General features: G+C 50.4%; 1 long non-coding RNA gene across 1 annotated transcript in view; it reads right to left on the reverse strand.

Annotated features, from left to right (window-relative positions):
• LOC140428521 (uncharacterized) overlaps positions 1 to 12,789 on the reverse strand; it is a 126,279-nt gene that overhangs the window by 79,003 nt on the left and 34,487 nt on the right. The window lies entirely within an intron of this gene.

Here is a 12,789-nt window from a genome sequence, read left to right on the forward strand (position 1 = left end):
CTCTCCCAATTCTCTGGCTATCTGGACTGTAACTTGGAGCATGGTAGCATAGTGGCTAGCACTGTTGCTTCACAGCGCCAGGGTCCCAGGTTCGATTCCCGGTTGAGTCACTGTCGATGCGGAGTCTGCATGTTCTCCCCGGGTTTCCGCTGGATGCTCCAGTTTCCTCCCACAAGTCCTGAAAGACGTGCTTGTTAGGTGAATTGGACATTCTGAATTCTCCCTCAGTGTACCCGAACAGGCGCTGCAGTGTGGCGACTAAGCGCAGCATTAATGTAAGCCTACTTGTGACATTAATAAAGATTATTATTATTATAACGTCCCCAATAATACTAAGGCTATTCGTGAATGGTCATCCATTAGAGATGAAGGTGGACATGGGGGGCTGCTATCTGCGTCATTGAAAAAAATAAATTTAGGTTAATCAATTATTTTTTTTCCAATTAAGGGGCAATTTAGTGTGGCCAATCCACCTAACCTGCACATCTTTGGGCCGTGGGGGTGAAAACCACGCAGACACGGGGAGAATGTGCAAACTCCACACAGACAGTGACCCAGGCCTGGATCCGAACCCGGGTCCTCAGCGCCGCACACAACAGTGCTAACCACTGTGCCAGCGTGCTGCCCTCGCTGTCTCCGTCACTGGAGAACAGATATTTCATTGTCTCCCGACTGGTATCCTATCTCTTAGTCGAGAGGACACCAGAGCTAAATTAGCTACCTATTCTGCTTCCCATAACCTGTACAGGTTATGGGAATCACAATGACCCCAGCGACCTACAGACAACAGTCAGCCCGACTTCCATTCATTGTCGTGTGAGGTTAAGGACCTCATGGGCAGAGATTGGCTAAAGTGAATCAGACTTGATTGGCTGGAAATTTTCAGATTGGGGTTGGAGAACCATAGAAAGTAAATATCAGTAAATACCCTGAAGTCTTCCAAGAGGGCCTTGGAAAAATAAAAGAAGTCAGAACCTGAACCTATGACAATACCGACACAACACCAGAATACTTCAGGGCATGACCTGCTAGACCATACTGATTGCTAGAGAAATTAGAAACTGAGCTTGGATGTCTGGAAGGTTGAGGGAAATAAGACCCATGCAATTCGTCGAGTGGGCCGTACCTGTCGTATCCGTTCTCAAACCCGACAAATTAGTCCGCCTTTGTGGGGATTGTGAGCTCACAGTTAATCTAGTCTCAAGATTGGACAGGTACACCATGTCACATCTCGAGGAGTTACACACCAAACTGGCAGGGAGCCAGTCTTTCACATGAGCCACAACTACCTCAAACCAGAACTGGGTGAACCCCACTGTAAATACGTCACAATTAACACACATAAGGACCTGTACAAGTAAACTGCCTGCCATATTTCAGAGGGTTATGGAGAATATACTCCAATGGTTACCCAAGGTGACGGTGTACCTGGATGACATTATGATCACAGAGACTGCTGAGTAGGTGCACCGAGAAAACCAAGACGAGGTCCTGCTGTGCTTTTCAAAATCAGGGGTGCATCTTATAACAGAAAAGTTTTTCAAGCGAGTGAAGTAACCTATCAAGGCTACAGTGTGGATAAAAAAGGCTAACACCCCATGGAGAACAAGGTCAAAGCCATTAGGAAAGTGCCTTTCCCACGAAATGCCACAGAATTTTCTGAGATAGTCAAATATTATGGGAAATACATCCCAAACCTGGCCTCCTTGTTGTCGCCGTGACATTTGCTATTGAGGAAATACCAGAAATTGTCCTGGAAGGAGTTGCAAGAAGAGGTTTTTGACATTTCCAAATTGCAGCTATAATGGTCTAATTTATTGACCCATTATGATCCCAAGCAGGAGCTCATAATGACATGCAATGTGTCTCAATATGGAATTGGGGCGGTACTCTTGCATCGTTGGAAAGACGAAACAGACCCATTGCCTACGCGTCCAGGACTCTTTCGGATGCAGAGCGGCACTATTCACAAATTGAGAAGGAAGTCTTGCCAGTTATATTTTGTGTGAAGGAATTTCACCCGTGTGCCTATGGTCGCCGTTTTGTGATAGTGACAGACCAAGTATTGGGTCTTTTTAAAGAAGATAGGGCAATCCCGCCCATCTCCTTTTTCCAGATACAGCATTGGGCCTTGTTACTGGCAGCTATTCGTTAGAGCATCATCCTGGAATGAGAATACCCAACGCTGATGCTTTGAGTTGTCACCTGCTGCCCACAAGACTGGCTCTCTTGCCTGCGTTAGAAGAGGTCACAATGGCCTTGAATTTCTTAGAAACTCTCTGCCAGTATCGGTGAAGCAAATCAGGGCTTGGGCACAGAAGGATCTAAGGTTACCAAAGCGAAGACACATGATCCTGAGCAACAGGATCGGAGGACGACTCTCTGATGATATGAGATCACACCTAACTAAGAGAGAAGAACTCAGTGTGGGGATCCTGCGTCGTTATTTCCCATCCTTGGCTGCGCCCAATCCTAATGGAATTACAAAACGGCCACCCTGGAGTTCCCAAAATGAAGATGTTCGCCGGGAGCTACACTTAGTGGCCCAGGCTCGACACTGACATCACGGACCAGGTTAAACAATGTAATTTATGCCAGGAAAACCAGAAACAACCCCCTCGAACTTCCCTATACCCATGGGAGTGGCCAGGCAGGCCATGGGTGTGGATGCATGTGGGCTTTGCCGGGCCTTTCTTGGGGTCTATGTTCATGGTCTTGGTGGGTGTGCATTCCAAGTGGTTGGAGGTACATTGCATGGCCTCTACGATCTCTCATCAAGATACTTCCACAAAGTTTTAGCACACATTTTTAAAAATATATATTTTATTAAAGTTTTCAAACACAATTTGCCCCCTTACAAATCAACAGAAACGGTAACACAATAACTAATAGATAACATTGAACTAACAAAGTAACAAGAAATGGTGCGCCCCCCCCACCCCAACTAGAACAAAAACAAGTCCCCTCCCCCCTCTTCCCCCCCCCCCCCCCCTTCCCTCCCTCCCCCCCCCCCCCCCCTCTTTCTGGGCTGCTGCTGCTGGCTATCTATTTTCCCCTAACGTTCCGCTAGATAGTCAAGGAACGGTTGCCACCGCCTGGAGAACCCCTGAGCCGATCCTCTCAGCGCAAACTTTATCCGTTCCAGTTTTATGAATCCTGCCATATCGTTTATCCAGGCCTCCACGCCGGGGGGTTTCGCTCCTTCCACATGAGTAAAATCCTTCGCCGGGCTACCAGAGACGCAAAGGCCACAATATCGGCCTCTTTCGCCTCCTGCACTCCCGGCTCATCCGCTACCCCAAATATAGCTAACCCCCAGCCTGGCTTGACCCGGACCTTCACCACCTTCGAGATCACTCTTGCCACTCCCCTCCAATACTCCTCCAGTGCTGGACACGACCAAAACATATGTGTGTGGTTCGCCGGGCTTCCCCCGCACCTCCCGCACCTGTCCTCCACTCCGAAGAACCTGCTCAACCTCGCTCCCGTTATGTGTGCTCTATGTAGCACCTTAAATTGGATCAGGCTAAGCCTGGCACACGCGGAAGAGGAATTTACCCTACTTAGGGCATCAGCCCACAAGCCCTCCTCAATCTCCTCCCCGAGCTCTTCTTCCCATTTTCCTTTCAGCTTTTCTACCAGCTCCTCCCCCTCTTCTCTCATCTCCCGGTATATTTCGGACACTTTGCCCTCCCCGACCCACACCCCCGAAAGCACTCTATCCTGGATCCCCTGTGTCGGGAGCAGCGGAAATTCCCTCACCTGTTGTCTCGTGAACGCCCTCACCTGCATATACCTAAAGATATTCCCCGGAGGCAGCTCATACTTTTCCTCTAGCGCTCCCAAGCTCGCAAACGTCCCATCTATAAATAAGTCTCCCACTCTCCTCATAAGTTTTAGCACACATGGCATACCGGTCTTAGTCTCCAACAATGGCACAGCATTCACTAGTGGGGAGTTCCAATACTTGATAAAGTCAAATGGCATTAATACATTTGGATGGCGCCATATCACCCATCTTCCAACAGACTGGCGGGGAAAGCAGTGCAGACCTTCAAGAACGGCATGAAGAAACAGCCAGCTGCACCTAGGTTGGCACGGTTCTTATTTGATTACAGGACCACTCCCCATACCACAACAGGAGTTTCCCCGGCAGAACTACTGCTGTGACGACAGTTTCACACCGGGTTATCTTGTTGTCTCCAAACTTGGCAGGGAGGGTGGAGTCCCAACTGGAAAATAAAAAAAAGAAATCACAATGTCATAAAATCTGAGAGTGTTGAAGACTGGTGACCCAGTTTAAGTACAAGATTTCGGAAATGGCTCCAGTTGGGTCCCAGGAGTCAGATGTCGAAAACAAGGCCTGCATCCTGTAGGGTCAAGGTCCAAGATGAAGTTCTGAGGAAACAGCTGGACCACCTCAGAAGTAGGAAGGCTGCCCCCGTTGAAGCCTCGTCTCCGACTCCAGTGGCGGCCTTCGCTGGCGCAGGGTACCGCCCATAGAGGACTCTATGTCCAGCTCCCCCGATAGTGAGGGCACTGGTTTTGACATGGAGGCCAAGGAATTGGGTATTCCCCTGAAAGTCAATGCTGAAGAAGAATCCACGTCCCTGCGGAAGCGAAGATCACAGATCCGTTTCACACCTCCCAATCCGGCTCCACCTACTATGGACTGGAGGCGAAGTGTGAAGAGGCGGAAGAGACCCCCTCACTGTGGAAGCACCAGGGTGAAACTGACTTTGAGATTGGAGGAATGTTATGATGACCATCGTCGATTATCTGCCCCTGGGATAGATGGAATACGGGTTCCCCGACTGAGCGAGCGGAGGCTCGCCCAATAGGAACCATTTGGCAGGAGGTTAAAACCCGCAGCCCAGACCCGGACTGGTGATGCCAATGGTCCCTGGGCTGTGATACAAGCACTGTACACTCCGGCAGCGGTTCGATTAAACCAGAGTTTAGTGTGAAGCCTGGCCTTGGCAGAGTAATTACTGCATGCAAGATAGCAATCACATTTTTCAACAGGGTCTGCTTAATGTGCAGAGATTTGTTCTGATTCTGTCATTTGTCTTTATTTTTAAAATGAAACCCACATAATTGAAGTTCCTGATTGGAAGGCAAGTTTAGATGAACCTCTTCCCACATTTTCCTCAACCATCTGTAATTCCCATTGTTCATGGGCAAGTCATACACCTGTAAATGTTATCACAAGGACATTTTAGTCTGGCGCCTGTTTGCTGAATATAGTTTTTAAAAAGGCTTGCCGTTATATCATGCTGTCCAGAACCTGAAGATGTCCAAAAGTGTTTTACAGCCAAGGAAGTACTTTTGAAATGTAATCACTGTAGAACTGTAGGAACATGGTAGTCAATCTGCACCCAATATGATCCCTCAAACAGCAATATGATAATGAAGAGATATTCTATTTTAATGATATTGATTGAAGGTTAAATATTGGACAGAACACCAGGGAGCTGTTCTTCAAACAGTGGCATGCAATGTTCTCTTTAATTTCCCTTCCCTCTGCATAGTCCATTTGTTACGCTGAACGGGTCCCATTAAGATCTCACTTGTGTAAATCTTAAAGGGGCATCTAATTATGCTCGTAAGCAAGTAAATCCCCTTCCACCCCATAAGCTCCATCAGTGACCAATTCTTTGAAATACACGATGAACGGTCGTCATCTTCAATAAAACACCTCATTCGACCCTCACAAACTCCATCAAATCACCTAGCCACATCGAAGTCTTCGGTGGTGCTGCCATCCTCCAGCCCAATAGGATACGCTTCCATGCCACCAATGAAGCAAAGGCCCGGACATCAGGCCCTGCTCCCGTCCGGCACTTCGGAGGCCCCAGAAATCGTCACCAGTGGGCAGGGTTCCACCTCCACATTCAGGATCACCGACATGGTGTCAAAAAAGACCCCCCAAAACTCCACCAGCCTGGGTCACGACCAGAACATGTGCGTTTGATGTGTGGATCCACTTGAACATGCTCACACCTATTTTCCGACCCTTCAAAAAAACAGTTCATCCTCGCGCAGGATGATGTCGCAATTCACCCTCCTCTCTTTTTTATAAATTTAGAGCACCCAATAATTTTTTTCCAATTAAGGGACAATTTAGCATGGTCAATCCACCTACCCTGCACATCTTTGGGTTGTGGGGGTGAAACCCACACAGACATGGGGAGAATGTGCAAACTCCACACGGACAGTGACCCGGGGCTTGGTTCGAGACCGGGTCCTCGGCGCCATGAGGCAGCAGTGATAACCACCGTGCCACCATGCCACCCACATTCACCCTCCTCAACTTTTTGCATCACACCCCTTCCTCTAGTATTGGCCCCAATTCCTCCATCATTTCGCCTTCGTCCCCTCAACCGAACCCAACTGCTCTCCCGTGAGCCGACCCGACGCTGGCACGCCGATTCTCGGGCGTCTGCAGGATCACCACCGCGCCAGTCGGCGGCCGTTGAAAGCGGCCCCCACCCCCGCCGATTCTCCGGGCCTCGATGGGCCGTGTGCCCGCCGAGTTCGGACAAGTCCCGCCAGCGTGGGTCACGTATGGTCCCACACAGCGGGACCTGGACATTCTGTCTGCGGGGTCCGTCCTGGTGGGGGAGCAGTGCAATCCGACCCTGGGGGGGGCACCCATTATGCACAGCGCTTCCTTACTATCGCACTTTTTGTTTTCCTTTTTTTTTCTTAAAATGTAGAGTACCCAATTCATTTTTTCCAATTTAGGGGGAATTTAGCGTGGCCAATCACCTAGCCTTCACATTTTTGGGTTGTGGGGGCGAAACCCACGCAAACACAGGGAGAATGTACAAACTCCACACAGACAGTGGCCCAGAACCAGGATCGAACCTGGGACCTTGGCGCCGTAAGGCTGCAGTGGTAACCCACTGTGCCACCGTGCTGCCCTCACTATCGCACTCAGGGATCCGTCCACATTTTGTGCCCAAGTCTCTGGAGTGCAGTTTGAACTGAGATTCCTCCAATTCAGAGGGAAGAGGGCTAACAATGAGCTAGAGAGTCCTATCACGGGTATATGTTGAAGAGAAGAATAAGGGAAGCAAATGGCTTTTCAGGCAAGTTTTTACACACATTTTTATATTTTCACGCAAGAATATTTCCATGCTCTTAATATTTTCTCATTTTTCTGTTCACTTTTAGAGAGTTACACTGTCCCTAAAAGACCTCCCAGTCATAATCTGCCCGGGATGCCATTATTTGATTTGGTAAGTACGGGATTATTTAATTGTCTTTTCAGCAAGCTAATGTTCAAGTCAAAGTGCAGTTCGTTTGAAAAGGGCAATGTATTATCAGTCGTCATTAGCCAGTTTTGCGCATTACATATTGTTTATTTATTTGCTTAAACATCATGACCGACAACACAATGGACAATTTCAGCACAAGCTTTGTTTGACAATGCTACATAATCCCCATTTATTTGTACAGTGCTAGATCACGTATCTTGCGAGGAACAACAAATTAAGGCCAAATATAATTTTTGTGTCGCGGTTTTAGCCATTGCCTCTACAATCAACTCCAGGTACATCAAGTGGAAAACTAAGCAATGAATGGCGGCATTGTGCCAATTTCACTGGACTAGTAATCCAGAGGCCCAGGTTAATCCTTTGGGGGCACTAGGTTGAATCCCACCAGGGTAGGTGGTGGAATTTGATTAATAAAATCTAGAATTAAAACTTGTCATGGTCATTGTGCCAAATATCGTCAATTGATGTAAAAACCTATCTGGTTCACTGATGCCCTTTAGGGAAGTAAATCGGCCATCCTTACCTGGTGACATGTGACGCAATGGGCCGAAGTCCCGCCACTGCCAACCCTCGCAAGCTGCCGTGGATTGAACCACCTACCTTACTGGCGGGAGCAGACGGCGCGGGCGGGCTCCGGGGTCCTGGGGGGGGGGGGGGCCGCGGGGCGATCTGGCCCCGGAGGGTGCCCCCATGGTGGCCTGGCCCGCGATCGGGGCCCACCGATCGGCGGGCGGTCCTGTGCCGTGGGAGCACTCTTTTTCTTCCGCCTTCACCATGATCTTCACTATGGCGGAGGCGGAAGAGACCCCCTCCACTGTGCATGCTTGGGGATGCCGTGAGCGGCCGCTGACGCTCCCGCGCATGCGTCGCCCAGCAACGTCCTTTCGCCGCCGGCTGGCGTGGCGCCAAAGGCCTTTCCCGCCAGCCGGCGGGGCGGAAATCACTCCGGCGCATGCCTAGCCCCTCAAGGTGAGGACTTGGCCCCTAAAGGTGTGGAGAATTCCGCACCTTTGGGGCGGCCCGACGCCGGTGTGGTTCACGCCATTCCATTACGCCGGATTCCCCCGCCCCGCCGGGTAGGGGAGAATCCCGGCCATGGTCTTATTTTGGCCCAGCAAACCACTCAGTTTTAGAACTATTCGGATGGCCAACAAAATACCCGTGACACGCACATCCCATAAACAAATAATTTTTAAAAAAAAACACAAGAGTACAGACTGAGTGCAGCATAATGACACAGTGGTTAGCACTGCTGCCTACGGCATTGAGGACCCGGGTTCGATCCCGTCACAGAAATATCCCTCTACTATCACCCTCTGCTTCTTGTCTCTCAGTCAATTTTGGATCCAATGTGCCATTTTGCTTTGGATCCCATCGGCCCTTAGTTTCTTGACCAGTCTGCCATAAGGGACCTTATCAAAAGCCTGGCTAAAGACCATTTGGACCATATCAACACTCCTGATTACCTCCTCAAAACATTTGACTAAATTTGTCAACCGTGACCTTCCCTTAACAAATCCTGGATGATGTCAAGTTTCTTGAATGGTATTGGAGCAGCACTCATCTGGACAAATTTATTATTTTTAATTTTTAAAATAAATTTAGAGTACCCAATTATTTTTTTTCCAATTAAAGGGCAATTTAGCGTGGCCAATCCACCTAACCTGCACATCTTTTGGGTTGTGGGGGTAAAACCCACGCAGACACGGGGAGAATGTGCAAACTCCACACGGACAGTGACCCAGGGCCGGGATTCGAACCCGTGTCCTCAGCGCGATATGCAGCAGTGCTAACCACTGCGCCACATGCCACCCCTACTCATCTAGACAAATGGAGGATATTCTATCATACTCCTGACTTGCGGCCTTGTAGATGGTGGACAGGATTTGGGGAGTCAGATAGTAAGTTACTCACTGCAGAATGTGATACGCATGATAGGGTTATGAGACTACGGTGTGATTTCCAGTGAGGGGGATGTGCTGAGCAGACACAGGGAAGGTGGCTCTCCTCCAGGAACTCAGAAAGTTGGCATTGTTTCCATGAAAATAGCCCACCATACCGGTTGAAACCCATCCTCCCACAAGACAGCTGCAACTACTGAGAAATGCCCGGCAATAACTCCAGGACCCGAAAGAATGGCAGAGCCAACAAAAGCCTGGAGAAGAGGAATGGCGAACACAACTAGCGAGTCGGAGCCAGTCACATCCGAGCGGGCTGCCTCGGTGGGACCCACGCCGGGCTATCCACCGATAAGCGAGCGGATGGACCTCATGACCCAGAAGCTCCAGAAACACAGAGATACCATCAAGCTGGAAATTATGGTGACAGTGAAGGCTGTGGTCGTGGACACACTGGCCCCCTTCAAGGAGGAAACAGAGCGCTGACTAGAAGCAAAGGAGGCAACAATCAGTGAAAAAGTGGCGACCGACCAAAGTGACTGAATTGCCTCCCTGGAAACGGTAGTAGCAAGGTTGGTGACGATGCAAGGGGCACTGAAGGGGAAGGTTGAAGATCAGGAGAATCGGTCACGCCGCCAGAACATCCGTATTGTGGGCCTACCAGAGAGCATCGACGGAGGGATCCCCCAAATTCTGAAACCCAAATGCTGGGTAACCTGGTCGTCAGAGAGAGCTTTCCCAATAGAGAGAGCCCGCAGGTCACTCTGGCTAAAACCAAAAGCGGGGGAGCAGCTAAGGACTGTAATAGCGAAGCTGCACTGATACGAGGATCAGGAGACGATCCTGAACTGGGCAAGGTACACTCAATCCTGCCAGTGGGAGGGCCATCCAATCTGAATTTACCAAGATTTTGGACAGACTTGGCCAAGCACTGTACTGAATTTAATCCAGTCCAGGTGGCCTTGTGCAAGAATGGGGTGCAATTTGGGATGCTGTACCCAGCTGTGGGTAACCTTCCAGGCGAAGGAATTCTACTTCACCACGCCGGCCGAGGCGGACATGTTTATGTGCGGACACGGGATGGGAAGGCAGCAGCAACAGCGCCAACACTGGAGACAAACTCCTTTTTAAAAAAAAGACATTTGCACAGGACAGAGCTGCCTCACTTTGAGTCCCAGGAAGGAGGGGTGTGAGAGCAGAGACAGGTGAGGGCAGAGAGAGGGGAGGGGGAAGAACACAATGGGTGGGGGAAGACAGGGATCGCTTCCAGAGGGCCAGTGCGTGGCCGCCACACTAGCGGGCAAGCCAGTGCAGGGAAGTAAGGGCAAAGGGGGGGGGGCCGCGGCTCAGCTCCCAACAGGGAGGGAGTGCCTGGCAGAAGGCAGGGGGATAGAGGGGGGAAGGCAGGAAGGAGGAAAGAAGGTGTGGGCCCACAGGGACATGGAGAGTGGGGGGCAAGAGGGGAGGACAGACACAAGATGGGGAATCGGGGGGTAGGGGGAGGGGAGATGGGTAGAATGCTGACTACGAAAGGCAGCGAAAATAGCGGCACCAAGAGCGGTCATAGATGCATAGATACATATAAGATAGGAGCCTTTCGAGCCTGCTCCACCATTTATCACGATCATGGCTGACCATCCAACTCAATAGCCTAATTCTGCTTTCTCCCCATAATCTTTGACCCCATTTGCCCCAAGTGCTATATCTAGCCGCTTCTTGAATATATTCATTGTTTTAGCATCAGCTACTTCCTGTGGTAATGAATTCCACAGGCTCACCACTCTTTGGATGAAGAAATATCTCCTCATCTCTGTCCGAAATGGTTTACCCTGAATCCTCAGACTGTGACCCCTGATTCTGGACACACCTATCATTGGTAACATCTTCCCTGCATCTACCCTGTCTAGTCCTGTTAGAATTTTATAAGTCTCTGTGAGATCCCCCTCACTCTTCTGAACTCCAGCGAGAACAATCCCAACCTAGTCAATGTCTCCTCATATGATAGTCCCGCCATCCCTGGAATCAGTCTGGTAAATCTTCGCAGCACTCCCTTGAGAGCAAGAACATCCTTCCTCAGAAAAGGAGACCAAAACTGCACACAATACTCCAAGTGTGGCCTCACCAAGGCCCAGTATAATTGCAGCAACACATCCCTGCTCCTGTACTCGAAACCTCTCGCAATGAAGGATAACACACCATCACCCCTCCCACCGCCTTGGTCAACTCCGAAGCAAAGGGAAACCCAGGAGTGCAGGGGCTCAGCCACATGCGTGAATGGCAAAGGTGGCCATCTTGAATGGCCCCTGGACAAAGGGAAACCCCAGAGCGCAGGGGTGGTGCCATATGGAAAATATGGTGAACCCGGCCACCTTGGATGGACCCCAAACAAAGGGAAACCCTGGAGTGCAGGGGCGCATCCACAAGGTAAATATTGTTGACCCCGCAGAGTGGGGGGGCGGGGGGGTTAGAAACCCCCATCAGGATAGTCATCTGGAACGTCAGGAACCTAATGGCCCAGTGAAAAGATCCAGAGTTTTCACCCACCTGAAAGGTCTGTGGGGAGGTTCACACCCCTAGGGGAGGGAGCGTTCTCCTTCTTCTCCCAGGTCCACAGGGTCTACTCAAGGATCAACTTCTTTGTAGAGGGGAAATCGGTGCTTCCAGGGATAGTGGGAGTGGAATACTCCGCAATAGTAATCTCTGACCACGCTCCACACTATGTGGATGTGAGGTTGGAGACGGGCTGAGCTCAATGCCTCCCATGGAGGCTGGACTCATCCCTCCTCGCCAACGAGGCACTTTGCGATCAGGCATCACAGGCCATAGATGGGTATGTAACCAACAACCAGAATGGGGAGGTCTCGCCCTTCCTCATTCTAGGAGGCGCTGAGGCAGTGATAAGGGGGGAAATTATTGCATTCAAGGCGCACAAAGACAAGGAGGAGAGGGCGTACAGGCAACAGCTGACTCCATACTGGAGGTGGATCGACAATACTCCACGGAACTGCTGGCAGAGAGAAAAAAATTGCAAATGGTCTTCGACCTGCTTTCCACCAGGACAGCATGTGCACCACCTCTGCCAGACACGGGGACCTTTTATGAACATGGAGACAAAGCCAGCCACCTGCTGGCTCACCAACTGTGCAAGCAGGCAGCCATGAGGGAAATAGCTCAGGTTAAAGATGGATGCAGCAGGTTAGTCGCTGCGCCAGAAAAGATCAATGAAACCTTCGCAACTTCCTACCGAGAGCTGTACACCTCCGAGCCCCTGGAGGGGGACCCCAGGGTGAAGCAGTTCCTTGACGGACTGGACATGCCGGTTGTGGGGAATATAGGAGACAGGTTGTGGAAGCACCACTAGAACTGGGGTAAGTCATGTAGAGTATCAACTCTTTACAGACGGGGAAGGTGCCGGGACCAGATTGATTCCCGGCGGACGTCTACAAAATGTTCACACCCGCACTGACCCCCACCTGCAGGAGATGTTCGCAGGCCCGCTGGTAAGGGGCACCCTGCCACCAACACTGGCCCAAGCCTCAATATCGCTGATACCCAAAACAGACAAAGACCCGATTAAGTGCGGGCCCTATAGGCCCATCTCACGACTT

Source organism: Scyliorhinus torazame, chromosome 8 (genome assembly GCF_047496885.1).
Source record: "Scyliorhinus torazame isolate Kashiwa2021f chromosome 8, sScyTor2.1, whole genome shotgun sequence".
Lineage (NCBI taxonomy): Eukaryota > Metazoa > Chordata > Chondrichthyes > Carcharhiniformes > Scyliorhinidae > Scyliorhinus > Scyliorhinus torazame.